This window comes from Protopterus annectens, chromosome 4.part1 (assembly GCF_019279795.1).
Source record: "Protopterus annectens isolate FY-2018-M chromosome 4.part1, PAN1.0, whole genome shotgun sequence".
Taxonomy (NCBI): domain Eukaryota; kingdom Metazoa; phylum Chordata; order Ceratodontiformes; family Protopteridae; genus Protopterus; species Protopterus annectens.
The window spans coordinates 32,608,947-32,624,835 of NC_056734.1; positions in this window are offsets into that span (position 1 = coordinate 32,608,947).

Consider the following 15,889-nt stretch of genomic DNA (forward strand, 5'->3'; position numbering starts at 1 on the left):
CCAGATCTAGGGATACTTTATTTTACTGGCACCTTTGCCACTGCTGCTGCATCAGTTCATGGTTGGGAATGCTTCTACCCATTATGATTATATATATGTGTAATCACTAAACAGTATTTGTTCCCTTCACATTTATTCAGATGTATGAACTCCATACAAATAGTACGGAACAGTTATGGTGGTGTAGGTAAACTCACTCCCTTCGGTTTAAATGCTCCCTGTGCATGATATCTACTGCAAATGTGACACGCTGCTCATGATGTTTGTATGTGGTTCGTAATTCCGTATGTTAGGGGTATTCTGTTAACCAAATGTACCATCCCCCTGTTGAGACATGTCTCTACCCATGGCTCCACAAAGCCGCATATCTGAATACATTAGACGTTAATATTGGCTTTATCACTGTGGATATGGGCAGTCCGTGTTCAGGGATTGCTCCTCGTCATACCCACGTCGGCTTTTCTGCTTTCGTAGTTGATGTTTGCATTGTTTGTAAAATTTCTACATCTAAACTGTCTGAGGTTTGTCATTCCTCATTCACACAAACACTTTCCAACTGTGAGGCTGCTTGTTTTGCAGATGCATGAGCTCATGCCTTACCTTTCCTACTGTTATCCTGTTGCTTTCTATGACCTGCACATTTACAATTACCTACTTTAGTGGGTAACTGAATGGAGTCTAATGCATTCAAGATCAATTGTGCATGATTAATCGGTTTACCGGTGGATGTTATCATTCCCCTATTCTTCCACTGCTGCTCATAAACATGCACTGTACAGACAACATACTGACTATCGGGACATATGTCCACACATCAGTTTTCCGCTACAGTACAAACACGTGTTAATGCTATCTATTCTGCTGCTTGAGCAGACACGTTATGCTGCAGGGTTTGGCCGTCTACAATCTCATTATCAATAACTACTGCATACCCTACTTGATTCGTTCCTATTGGACTCTGTCTACATGATCCGTACACATTAATTGTCACCTCTGCATCATCTAAGGGTATATCAGTGATATCATGTCTGTGTGTAGTTATTTAATCCATTTCGTATAGGCAACTGTGTGGTGTGCCATACACAGGTATCGGACGTGACGTTGATAGGTTTCATGTTGTACAACGTTCAATCACCATATGAGGTTGACTCAGTGGTATGGTCAAACAAGACAAATGTCTAGCACGGGTCAGGAATGCTATCTTCTCTTGCAGCAGACTGATCGCAACTGCATGACACATTCTCACAGTGAGAGGGTGGTCTAGTAACATTAAGGCCGGGGCCTGTACTGCCATGGGTGCTACAACAACTGCCTGTACACAATGTGGCACTGACCATGCCACAGTGTCCAACTGCAATGAGTAGTGAGCTATGTAGCGTTGCTTACTTCCATGCTGTTGCATCAAGACTGACGTCATATATCTCCGCTTACAATCTACAGTCTGACAACATGTGTTATGATTATTCAGGAGACCTACTACAGATGTTGAAGCTATCAATCATTCTAGTCTGCAGAAAGCTTTTTCTGCTACTGTAATCCAGTGTAGTATGTGTTGTGCTGCCATAGGTGTATTAAAGATTAAGGCAGACAATACAGCGGATTCCAAAGCATTGTTTGGTAACCAGCTTTGAAAAATGTTAGTCGGCCCAGACAGGACTTCATTCCCTTCTTGTTAGTTGGCTTGTGTGCTTATGAAATTGCTACCGTCCTATCGTAATGTGATGTTCTACCCTACTTGGATACCACATATCCCAGGTACTTGACCTGTATTCTCTGTAGTTGCAATTTATGCTTGCTTACTTTATGTCCCTGTTCTGCTGAATATCTGAATAATGCTATTGTATCTTCCATACATTGCTGCTGGGTAGGGGCAAGCAGAATATCATCCACATAAAGTAGAACTTGACTGGCCCCGGGTGGAATTAACACCGGAATGTAGCTAGCCATCTCCTGTGGGAATATCGTTGTACTTTCACAGTATCCCCGCGATAGCCAGGTATGGCTGTATCTCTTACCCTGAATGTACATACAAAGCAATACGGACTATCTGGATGTATAGGTATTGCAAAGGAAGCATAGCTTATATGTACCACGGTAAGATACTTCTGTGGCGTGTTCATAGCATTGAATATAGTGTGTGGGTCTGGCACCATCGCTACCCTAAGTATTATTACATGATTTACAGCTTGTACATACTGTACCATCCGCCATGCCCCCTTTGTTTTCCGATCAGAAGATACAGGGGTATTGCATGGTGAATAGCGATTACTTTGTAGATGGGGAATTCCCTCTGTGACTTTACAGATATCTTCTGGTGTCCATGGTCTATACACTACGGGGGTTGGGTCCTGGCCTTCCTGTCCTGCATGAGGGTTCGGTACTTCAATTAATTGACAGATATCCTCACTCTGTTCTAGTGATTGTCTTCTTACTCGGGTGTCCCTAGGTATGTTACGAGTTCGGGATATGGTTTCAATAGCTTCTGATACATTTGGTCGTTGTGCTACCTCTGTTGCCACAGGATAACGTGTGGGGACTAGCCTGCCCTCCCGCTTCATATCCTGGATGTTGTATCGGAGGTGGTAGGGTGTTGTGGGGGGGGGGCTATCGGTACTACTGTATTATGATCTTCTCTGTGTATGTATGATGCTTTGACATTTGTAGTGTTCTGTTCCCTTCAGTTCACTACCTCGATCCACCTATGTGCATGACGGATACCCAATTGTTGCTGTTTTGTCGCCTGCACATCTTAGGGCTGCCACCTTTTCAAATGCACAATGTGGGACATTAGTGTTCGGAACGTGTAATTTTCCAGGAAAAAGCATACCCACACCCAGTACATAGGACAGGATTTCACTTTTTGCCAGGAGAGTGACCAATTGTTGTAACATTTCAGTTGCTTATTCTGTTTATTATGATATTTTGTTGTTCCAGATACAAAATTACTGTTTTATGCTACCATTTTGAAATATATCTGGGAAATGTTTGTCCTGAGATATCAGGACATTTGCCATTTGTTCGGTTTGTTTGCAGGACACAACTGGCCAAAGAGGGACTGTCCCTCTCAGGGTGGAACAGGTGTTTACCGTAGAACATGTGCATCACATTTTCAGGGATTACAATGTTTCAGTAACGATATTTTGTGTAATATACCATCAATGTCATATTTATTACCCTATTTTGCTGGATAACTCACATTATGTGCTCTCTGCGATTGCATATACTTCACGTCACCCGTCAAACGCGGATCACATGATCTGTTTCTTCAATAATCTCCCATATCCTCTACACGACTGCTACGTACCCTTCTCTCATACCACGTGGTGTCTCCTTCCCTGTATCCACTGTAGTGTCTACAATGACTATTTACTCTGCTGTGTGTTCCCCTGACCTATGTTCAGATTTAACAGTATTTGGATAGGTCTTCGACCCGCTATCACAACTGTTAACAGAAACACAATGTAGTCTGGTCCCTGATCTACGATAGAGACAAAGAGGCAAACACTCCTTACCTTTGCCTCCTGTTTACGGCTGCACGATTTCTTCTTGGGATCCAGTTTTCTGCTTTTCAGCCACAGATCAGACAGTAAACAGCCTCTTTACACACAACAATTCAGTCGGAGGTCTTTTCATTCAAGAAGAACCATTTAGGCAAATTCTCCTGCATAGATGTCTAACCAGCCATGCACTCTGACCTGTAGCTTACCAAGGGAATTCCGGATTACAAGGATCACAATGTCAAATAAGTTGTTAAAACCAGACTGTAGTTATCAGTAGGCTTTTCTAAGTGACAGTCAATAACACAGGAGGCTCGGGTTCAGAAAGTTTTAGTAGTGTACACAGGCAGGCTAAATCATATACAGTCCAAGTATGAGAGTTTTGTCTGACTCTATACAGTAAGCAGTTTCTTTATATAGTGTTTACAATCAGCTTTTGCCCACCTTACTGACGTGGTCGGTCACAGGGCATTTCCATCACTATGATCCACAATATTCTATACATACGTGGGTGCTGGGGTCGTGCTTTTAAAATGTTTTCCCATGAGAATAACACAGCCTTGCAAGGCAGCTTGTCAATTACACTGTCCTTCTGTGATTGTAACTGTTTCAAGGACCCTAGACTGTTCCGATACAGTACTCAGTTAATTTCTTAATACGTTGCTTTGTCTCTCTGGTAAGGAGTTGTACTGTTATCTTCGATTGAGCTCACAAGGCCATCCTCCTCAGAGGAAGGGGTGATGTTATGCATGTACATACATTTATTGTTCTGTAACCCAGCAGATAATTAATGCTGACAGACATAAGCCTGCTGTACTGGTAACTGCCAGGATCAGAATTCCATCACACTACAGCTTAGCTTCGCCAATTACATGCAGGCTTACTTCTACTGCCATATTGTACGGTACAATTCAATGCATTATATAGTATTTCGAGTCTAAACTGGCACTTCATATGTGTTTCTATATATTTTTTTCGAACAACATCAATCCGGCCTTTGCATGTTGTTCCGTCCTTTACCTTGACCGTGTGTATTTGGCCGTCCGGCAACGCTACTCTCCACATGTGATGTCCCACCTTCCCCTTCTTTGCCTGTAGCACCCTGTTAGGACATCCTGTTTGATAGGCACGTGTTCCGCTATATGTGATCGACTTCACTGCATAGCTGAACATCGATGCGGTGGTTCAACAACCCGACTTGTCCATATGTGTACAGTTATGTGCACCGTGTCATATGCAAACCTATATGGTTGGTTTTGACGTACATACCACATGCGGGATGTACACATTCTGCAGACACATTCACATGCAGCCATTTACATATCTGTACCTGAGGTGGGTTGGTGACATGTGGGTACGTGTTGCGCGTGGCATTGCCTAACACAAACATCTTACCACATTTCAGGTATGCACATTGTGTGTGGGTGTATAGCTGCACACGGATGCTAGCAGGTTAGGGTGCACAGGTGTACATGGGTGGGACTGACATGTACAATGAGGCTATTGTGTATTACATCTGAATGCATGGGTTCTGCTTCTGGATATTACACTTCAACATACGCCATCCAGTGTATGCGACAGAGACGTTGCTGGGTGTGGGATATGTTGCTATGCACATGTTTGCCTGTGTTTAAGGTATCTTGATTCCTTACTGTTGTTATGTCGACACAGCTACCCGGCTATGTACTCTCACAACTGCTTGTGACCATTATGGTTGGCACCTTTTCCAATGCCCATAGTGGGGCATGTTATGTGGACACTTCGGAATTTGCAGGACTACACATACCCACGGCAAGTGCAGTTGACAGAACTTCACTTGTTTGCCATACTATAAGCTTATTCTGTATGCATTTGGGTTCCTTATTCATTTTCTTATGCCATGTATGTGTTTCATATACAAATGTATATGTTTTATACTACTATTACATGTATATTGCGGGAATATTTTTGGCAGGGGATCTGAGGTCATTTTCCATTTTTCTGATTGTTGCAGGGACACAATTGTCCAATCAGGGACTGTCCATGGCACATTGGGACAGCTGGTAACCCTGGTGACCATGCCCATGTCGCTACTGGGGTTGCCACCTTTTCCAGTTTCCAAGCTGGGATATTTCCGGGACTCACATCTGACTTTACAGGCCGACACATACACGGTCACTATATAGCATAGAACTTCACTTGTTTGCCTAAGTAAATGCTTATTGTTGTGGCAATTTGCTTGCTTATTCTGTTTCTTGTGACATTTAGGTATTTCAGTTACAGAAATAACCAATTCATGCTACCATTACATTAAATACGGGATATCATTATGTCCTACAATCTTAGCACATTTGCCATTTTTAATACGTTTTCGGGACACAACTGCCCATAGAGACTGCCCCACCCAAAGTGGGACAGGTGGTGACCTTAGTCGCTGCTCCTATGTCGGTGCGGCGCGCTGACATGCTGCTGTACACCTTCTCTGAGTGTAACCACTGACGGTGCATTGCGGGACAAACGCGGTCTTATGCGTATCCTTTGCTCCTTGGATGGGTACACTTAAGCCTTCGTGGCTTGTATTTGCTTCTCCATTTATTTGGGACGGGTACTATGCTGCATACTCTACGTGCGTTTCATTCTGCACGGGACCTGGCTGCTGCCATTACTATTATGGGCGGACCGTGGCTGTCAGCACATTAGGTTGCTCACCTCATGCCGGCTTAGACACGCCTCCAGACGCATCCTACCTGGGCTCGCTCACGTACACTACGCACTTGTCTGTGGTTGCGGTGCACTCTCATTAATATGCATATGGCGCTACTGCACCGGCTATTCACTGCACCGCCAGCGCAGACCTTACGCCGGCCTTGCGCCGAGCTTCATGAATCCCGGGGCATGTGTTTATTTATATAATTATTTCCTACAATTCGTCTATGTGTCCCTGTTCAATACACAAACTTCCCTGAGTGTTTGTTTTATGTTAGTCCATGTACCATTACAGATCAGTTACACAGCTTCAGTACAGAATGCAAGGAATGGGATACCACATAACTCTGCACTGTAGGCACTATCCTGTACTGTGTTTGGACCATGTATTTAGCATTCATACCTCTTTTTACAGAATACCCAGATGTGTTCCTTATCAAATTTGTGGCTTTCTGCCATATCACTGGGATAATCTCAGGATGGATGTGACTCAATATTACATACATTTATTTTTCATTCTTCAGATCCTTCAAAACATATATCTTAACATAAAACTTTGGTTATTCTAGCACATTTTCATAGGGCAGAAATGTCAAATATGTCCCTATTCTGGGTCTTTCCCCCCCAGCCTTTATCCAGCTGTCTTGCACTAAGAGATTGAGAGCTATCTGTGAAGGCCTGGTGATCATTGTAGCATTTTGTTCAAAATTGTGGACCATCATTGCTCTGATTTTAACAGGAGTGCTATCCATGTTTGATGAGCAGCATGAATATACATTGTGGGCTGCTCACCACCGTATACATATGTAAACTCCATGTAGGCTTTGCAGGAAGCCTTGAATCCAGGGGATATATATATATATATATATATATATATATATATATATATATATATATATTTCAGTTTTTCAGCAAGTGATTGCTATACATAATACATAGAGTTGCTGCTAACTTAGTCATACAGCATCATAGCTATAGGAAAAGCCAAAAGTTCAGCTACATGTAACCACCTTAGATCAAGTGGTTTTGGTCCCAATATATGGCTTGTGTGCTGTTTGAGGACAGCTCTGTATTCATCTTACTTAAACTTTGTTGTGGCTCCATTATATTTAAAATTGTATTTGTAGACAATAGATGATCAATGACATCTCTCTGCCCACCCTTCTGATGATATTTAATGTCTTTCATAGAGTTGTATATATCTTAATTAAACTAATTTTATCTACATTTCTATGCTGCCACCTGTGTGTGTTTTACTCCTAACATTGTTTTTCTTACAGGATAAAACTTGACTGAACCATTTACGATACTAGTCATTAAAGTTACACTGTCAGTTCTGGTCTTACACACTAGGTATATTTTCTATTAACAGTGATACACATATTGGTTTATGTACATATTTGAATATCACATGATTTAACCATGATTGTATGATGTACAAACAATGAAAATAACAGTAAACGTAACAGTAAAAAAGACATTAGAAACACTAAAAATCCAACTTAGAATGTTAATGAGTATAAAATCATGTTTTGACTTTATGATAAATATATATGTAAGAAAACAAGTTAAACATGTGAATGTGCAAAAAACTACTTACTAGTGCATGTATCCAGATTAACTGAAAACCAAGAATTGTATTTGCTTAAAAAAATAATAAGCTAAAGTATCAAAATTATGTAACAAAGAAAAAAATAAATACCTAAATAATGAGTATCAAAACCTACACATCATAATTTAGTACCTTGCATTTTCAAAGTGCATACTGCATTTTCATTCTAACCAGGCTGTTGTACAGCATTCACACATAGCTGTCTTGCCACTTCTTTATACTGCAACCTGATCTCACAAGCACCACCTCTTTGATCCTTTGGCATCCTCTACTATATAAAGAACAAGTGATGCTTAACATCATTGCAAATTAAAGAGTGTTTACTCAGGGCATTTTTCTAATTCTTGCATTTAAAATAATACGTGTGCTTATATATTCTATTGTGTAATCATGTTTCAGTCTTGCCCGCATAGAAGGCATCACAGGATAAGCAGGTGGCCAGAAATATCTATTTTGAACAACAATCAAAATTTCCATGTACATGCAATCATCTTTGGATGTCCACTTACCACTGTGCAAATCATAAATACATCTACAGTGTTTACATTTAGCACACCTTTTCATATTATTGCCATTAGTGTTTGTTTTGTCTATTCAAAATGATGCCGTCTATAGAATTTATTTTAAACTCCTATTTTGAATTCTTTTTGATATCATTATCAAATGCAAGGTATCATTTTTTTTTCATTTTAATAGATTTAGTAATATTATCATAAGTAGAAAATGGAATAACCATAGCTTTTCATTGGTTCTCCATGGTTTTCATTGCCTTATCAAGTGTTATACCTTTACTACCCCAACACAGGTTAAAACTTAATTATTCTGTCTGCAGAAAGCAGCTCATAGATTCCATGCAGAAGCTTTGTGGGTAAACATTGTCTCTTAACATCTGCAAAGTTGTTCAACTCTACATCAAATGTAGAATCAACTGTAATTATTCTGGAGGTATGTACTGCAATTTGTTAGTTTCTTAATAAGTTTACATTTGAAACATTGTTGTTCCTTATTATTTTAATACTGTAACAGCCACATAATTAATTGTATCTTTATCATATTTGTATTAAAAACTTCAAAAATTCAATTGTGTGACTAATATAATCAATACATTCTTCTAATGAATCAGTTCTTTCCTTCTTTAAAATAATAATGCCATCCAGGAACTTGGTATAGAAATGAAGGTCCTTTTTGTACGTACACTCTAAACAGAACATTTTTCCCAGTACCATACAATAATATTAACAGAGGGAGGGACAGCTGCAGTCCTCATTGCTACTCCAGAAAGCTGGTAAAAGTACTCACCTTCAAAGAAAAGTAGTTACATGTTAACATAATCTCCATGAACTCATTTAACACTCTTAATTTTTTATTGTGTCAGCATCTGTAAAATAATGAACATTTCAGTGAATCAAGCCAAACCTTTTGAATATGGAATCACCATAAATAAGTTTATGTTACACGTGACAAAATAATATTATCATAAGTAAATTGTATCATGACGTGTTCATGTTTAATCCGAATGTTTTATTATTTAATGTTATATATATTTTTATCCACAAATATTTGCTAGTTTCTCCATAATAGATCCATTGGATGTGACAATTGGTCTTAAAGTTGGGTCCACTGTATTTCTGTGTTTCTTAGAAATATTGAGTATAGCTGGAATAAGGTGCTTTTTCTACATAGGTACATAGGTTCATAAGTTGGTACTAGTCTATCGGCCCTAAGGCCTATACAAGCCTAGCCATAACAATTCCCTGGATATTTCTTCCCACAATATTTACTTCTCTGGACTCCTGTCTAGCAGGGTGACTGATGTGATCCCCAGGGTGAATTTCCTATCTCCCATCCAATAGTCAAGGTTCCTTTTGAAGAAGGCCAAGGATGCGCTCTGCTTGACAGGTGTGGGCAGTCTATTCCAGAGTATGGGGAGTCTCTCGGTCAGAAACCTAGCCCTCCAACATGTTTTTTTCATTGTGATGACAAGGTTTAAATCCCAGGAGCGTGTGGCTCTGAGGGATTGGGATTTCTTTAAGTGGAGCATGTGCAACAGCTTAGGGTTTGACATGGCCTTGTATGTTAAGCAGAGATTGCCTCTGAGTAGACAATATGCCAAGGAGTATAGCAGAATATACCAATGGACTGCAGTAACCTCTTGCAATAACAAATTAGTTAATAAGCAATCTATTTTACCATATGCAGCATTGATCTCATTTTTCAAAACTCATTTGTATGTGTCAGAATTAGGTAGCAGACACATCACTTTCCTACAATAATCAAGAACATCCATTAAAACCATCCCTCTCTTCTTGTCTAGTGCAACTACTCTAAGTGTTCTACCTTTTGCTAGGTTGTATAGTAGAGTCATTCAATCTTTGACCATTTGGACATAAAATTAAGAATTTTTGATACTGCTTACAAGCTTAATATCATTCTCACTTAATTACTAAAATCTTTAAATGGAGGGGTGAAGTAGGGTGATCTTCTTTCTTCTTGATTCTACTGAAAAAAAAAACAAACATAAAACTAACTTATATGTAAACAATTTTAAATCCATTAATGAGTTAAACAAAACTGTCCTTTTAACAGGGACCAAGGCAAAACCTTTTTGAATTAGTCAGAGTAAGGCTTGGTAAGTTATTTTTTCTAAGATCCTCAATTTAGTTTTTGAAGTATCAGGGCTTTCATTATTGTCTCTTATACTTTATAGAAGGATCACATATCAATGATAATTTAACAGTGATCCTGCAATTGTCTTTTGCTGTCCCACACAACCTGCATTTAACCAAAAGAGACTGATTCTTGCTTTGTACTCCTCTGATGTTTAATTGTGATTAACTCTTTGCTTCTTACAAGAATATAGTTATCAGGAATGCAGAGTTCATGTATATCCTGTATTACTGAAAGCAGTATACTTTTCATTGTTTTCAAAGCCAAATTTCTGAAGTCCTGATGGAGGTACATATATAATATAAAGGCAGCAAGGCGACAGCTGCAAGCTTACCTGATTTACTTAGCATGACAGCAAAACTGTCAGCAAGGGATATACAGAGCTGGAGTTATTAAGGACTGTTTACAAAAAGATATGAAGTAATAGGACATTTTTTTAGTAAAAATGAAATTTATATGTGGCGGGTAATATGAACATATTTGCAATATAGATGTTCTTTTTGTAAAGTAGTTATGATTATCTATATTTTCCTAACTGTATTAATTTCATAAAAACTGTGTGACCTACAGGTCAACAAATGGTGCCATCTTATACAAAATATTAAGGCAGACAATGTTATCACTGATGCTTGCTATCTAAAGGAAATAGTTTTGCAGATTAATATTGTTTTGAAATAGCATGATGTTATTAAATACATAATTTGCATAGATTTAGCAATATAACAGAAAAGGATGAGCATCCAGCTAAAATATGGACATCTAATGACCTAAAATTTGAACACCAAATAGCATATACTGTAACTTTCTCTGCTTCTAGTAGGAATGTGGAATACTACTCAGAAATATATGGTTAAAAAACAGAGGGACAAAAACGATGGAAAAATATAAGCAAATTATCAATGAGACAGTTTAACATCTGTAGACTTTAATGAACTATATTGCAAAATTCTACTGCATTAATTCAGTTATTTTTGCTTGTGAAAAAGGGAGATGTAAGATGTGTGTCCTCATAACACATTAAAATACATGCATACATGTATCATACATAAAGCAGAATTACACAGTTAAAACTACCCACAAACATGCATCTGCAAGGTAAAACTGTCTTGAAGATTCAAAGTATCTGTTTCTATTTGCTTTTTTAATCAAATGACTAGAAATCGTGTGTGCACTATGAGGGTGGTTGTTCTCATCATTTGATCTCATTGCATACCTCACATAGAAACAAAATATGGAATGGAAAACCCTGACCTGACACCATGTGTTGAAGCATAATGAAAGATTCAATTGTAATGAATACAATGCTATGCCACTTCCTGGTCCCATTTTCATACATCCATTCTTATGGTTGAAAGAAAATAATTTAATTAGTACAATTAACATACTAATAGTAAAGTCTGGGAGTCTATATTATGTGAGCGAAGAATCTCTTCTTTGAACACATAATAATTGACACATATACAGTGAACGCTGTAAACCGCGAATAGCCACTTCCTCAAATTTTTTCCCCAGGAAACAATTCAGTTGGCCATTATTGGGAATTGCCCTTTTCTTCAATGTAGAGTGATCTTGGAGTTGGCATATTTAGTTGGGGGGTGTGGGGGTGAAGACCCCGACTTAATTCGTTTTTTAAAGTTTGTTTTTTATTTAAGGCCATGTGAATTTTTGTCCCATGGAAAAAATTTGAGGACGTGGCCATTCACGGTTTACAGGTTTCACTGTATACATGTCAATTATGTGTTCGAAGAACGGATTCTTCAATCACATAATATAGACCCAAGTTTGATGCCACTGATGTGGGAACACTAGGCTGAATTTATTTTAAAATTATTTTTAATAAGGGTGAAGGTGGAATTTAAGCAACATTCCATCACATCACAGAGTTCATTTATTGAACTTGAATGAGCTATCTCGTTAATAATCCTTGACTGAAAAATGGGCAGGTAAGCATAAAGGAGACTGTGAGATACAAAGCAGATATAGAATCTTCAATAAACCACCTTCTCAATAACATCTAGCATAAAATAGAAGATTGAGATAGGTGATATTTTCCAGATTTTGGTGGCTCTATGAAGGCTTTCTTTAATGGGGGGAAGGTGCTGGGGTAGCAATTATTTCTTTTTGTACAGTAATAAAAATCATCTGTCATACAGAAGTCCACACAATCTCAAAATCACTACACCATAAATCACCAAGCAATTGTTAACAATGCCTGGTAGAACCAAAACAAGATTTGCAGGATACGATCGAGTTCCATTGTAGGCAAAACAGAGAAAGATGAAACCACATTTATCAAGTCTTTTCTGAACAATCATCTGATAAGATGCTGTTCCATGACTCCATGTAAGAAGACCTGGTAACAGATGCCTTATTCATATTTTAATAGAGCATTAAAAATGCTGTATTTTCCTGATATCTCAAAGAAGGTTAATGTAGCTGCAGAGCACAAGAAAGGCCCCTCCACAAACCCCAATAATTACAGATCGATTGGCCTCCCAACTGTATTGTGAAAAGTGTTGGATAGACTCATCATGAAACCTATTGAAAATGACAGAGGAAACTTCCTTCTCCGTACACTAAACTAGTACAGTTTTGTTAGTACTTGACCTTGTATGCTTTCCTACTTAATTTTTCTTAACAGTTTCACAATGGAATGAAGGCTTATTTGTCCATGTAGCTTACCTTGATGTGACATTCATCAGTATACCATATGAGAAATCATTTTATATATATATATATATATATATATATATATATATATATATATATATATATATATATATACACACACACACACACACATATATATATATATATATATATATATATATATATATATATATATATATATCTGATACTCAGAGATCGTGAAGTAAATTAAGCAATAAAATGTATTTCCAGAGATGGATACAAGGTTATACAAGTAGGTTAGAATAGGGGTACCTGTCCTCACCATGTCCTGTGATCAGTAGATCACCTCAGTACTCTTTTCCATGCTCATTTCTTTTGGCACCTTTTTTCACAGACATTATAAGTGACTCCAAGACTACAAAAGCATCCAAGAGAAAATCCAAAGACAACAGACAGAAACCACTCAGTAACACTCAAAAAACATTAATACCTCTAGTGCCTTGGCAAAGCCTTCAAGGAGTATAACACCAGTAATAACAAAACACTACTTAAATACACACCTCAATAAAACCAAAATACAATTAACCAAAAAAAAACACACATATAATAATTAAATCAATAGCTTCCAATTACAATCTAAATTGAGACCAGAGGGAGATATTGTGCCAAACTTAAGAAGAAAAATAACTTCTTTGTACAGCAATTGTTTCCTATACATTTTTTCTGAATAAAATTTAAGTGACACTTTTTCTAAAATAGTAGCTTTCAGACCATAATTATTAGAATTTTGATATTGAATAAAATGTTGCACAGCAGCACTATCAACCTTCTGCTTTTTAATATTTCTAATATGTTCCTTTAATCTAGTTTTAAACTTCCTTTTCCTTTCTGCTATGTAAACTAAACCACATGTACATTGTAGGGCATAAATAACTCCCTCAGTGTCATAGTTATAAGCATAGTTATATATTCCTGAAGGATGGAAAGAGAGTCCATTAATGTAAGGAAAAGTTCTAACCACATAAACACATACACAGCAATGACCACAAGACTAAGTCCCCCTAACATTAGGGGGATATGAAGGAGTTGCAACTGGTACAGAAAAGTAGTTATGGACCAAAATATCCCTCAAGTTCCTACCTCTCCTATATGATATCCCCAAATGGGTAGAAATTAAACTACCTAAGTCCTTAAACTTAAACAGATAGTTCCAATAATGCTTCACTAAATCCACCATAACAGAGCTAAAAAACAGCATAGGTAGTAACAAAAAACATTTTTCTCATACCGTCCCTCCCCACATAGAACAAAAAATAATGTTGACCCCCACACTATAATCCAAAGAACCAGCATTAAATTTAAAAATAACCTTATAAACAGCAGACTTAACTAATTCTAAATCATAACCCCTAGAACAAAATATAGAACACATCCTGTTCACCTACATATCAAAATCTTGATCATTATTACACAATCTTCTCAGTCTAACACACTCCCCATATGGAAGCTGTCACAAAAATATGTATTAATGTATGTGTTTAGTGCTTATTAGAAGCTAAAAGGGTTAACACATTTCATTCTATTTTATGTGCAGCTTAGTTTTGTATGAAACTACAAGATGCTTTCTGAAACTGCAAGATGCTCTCTGACCTAGTATTTGCTAGCACAGCAAAATTCATGTTTATGCCTTTTGGAAATTTACTGAGAAGCAGGTGATTATCTGCTAGGTCAGGAAATAATGAATATAACAATACTGTTTTCTATAATGTTATTGGACTTGAACAATCAGCTCTGTTCATGTTATGAGAACATGCACAGCTGCAGAAAAAGATAGATACAGTTGAACAAAGACTGCTTGAAGAAATGAACTATAATCTGTGCTTGCTTTGTGCTCAAATTAGCCATAGTACCTTGAATGGTAACATCATATAATGAGAAGTTGTATCTAACCAGTGGTCTCCAAGGCCACGTTGTTTTTCTTAGGAAGTTTTTTATAAACTTGAAAATGTCAGCAGAAAATCATGGACAAACAGCTGCTATGAAATAATACTGTAAGAACTTGTGATTTGTTACGTCAGCTTAGTAGGCAATGTCTTGTAAGAAATGTATAAGAATGGCTTCACTTCCTGATTCTAGTTAGACAAACTCTGTATTAGCACATTTTTGTCTCCTTGCTGCAAGAATTAAAGTGCCTTAACCTGAACCTGCTGTGTGTTGATCTTTTTGAAGTTGTTTTTCCTTTGACAGATTGGTCCTTCGGACCGGAAACTCTCACTTCACCTCAGGTCAGATGGGCCAGGTGGCATGAAACCGTGCGGGGAAGAGACCAAATCGGTTCTTCTGCTCTGAAAAACCTCCGACTGAATTGTCATTCAAAAGAGGCCAGCCACTGTTCTGATCTGCAATTGGAGGACGAGTTAACATTTTTTCCTCGAACCAGACGATCAATCACGGAGGCTCAGTTAAGGTGAGATTTTCCTTTTTCTGTTTTAGATCAGGGACTCGATGTGCATTGTCTGTCAGGAGATTTGTCTAGTACAAGTCAGGGACAGGAAGATTGCAGTCTTGTCATAGATCAGGGAAACAGAATAGGTAAGGAAGTTATTCTAGATAAACTGTGAAAAAGAGAAATCGTGGTACCACATAAAATAAGTAGGGTTACGTAACATTTTTACAGTTAGAATAATATGGGAAATAGGTGCAGAAAAAGATCCCACGATCCGCCATTAACTGAAGATGCAAAATACATGCAATTACAGCGTGCCGACAATGTTAGGTACTATACAAAATGGGTTAA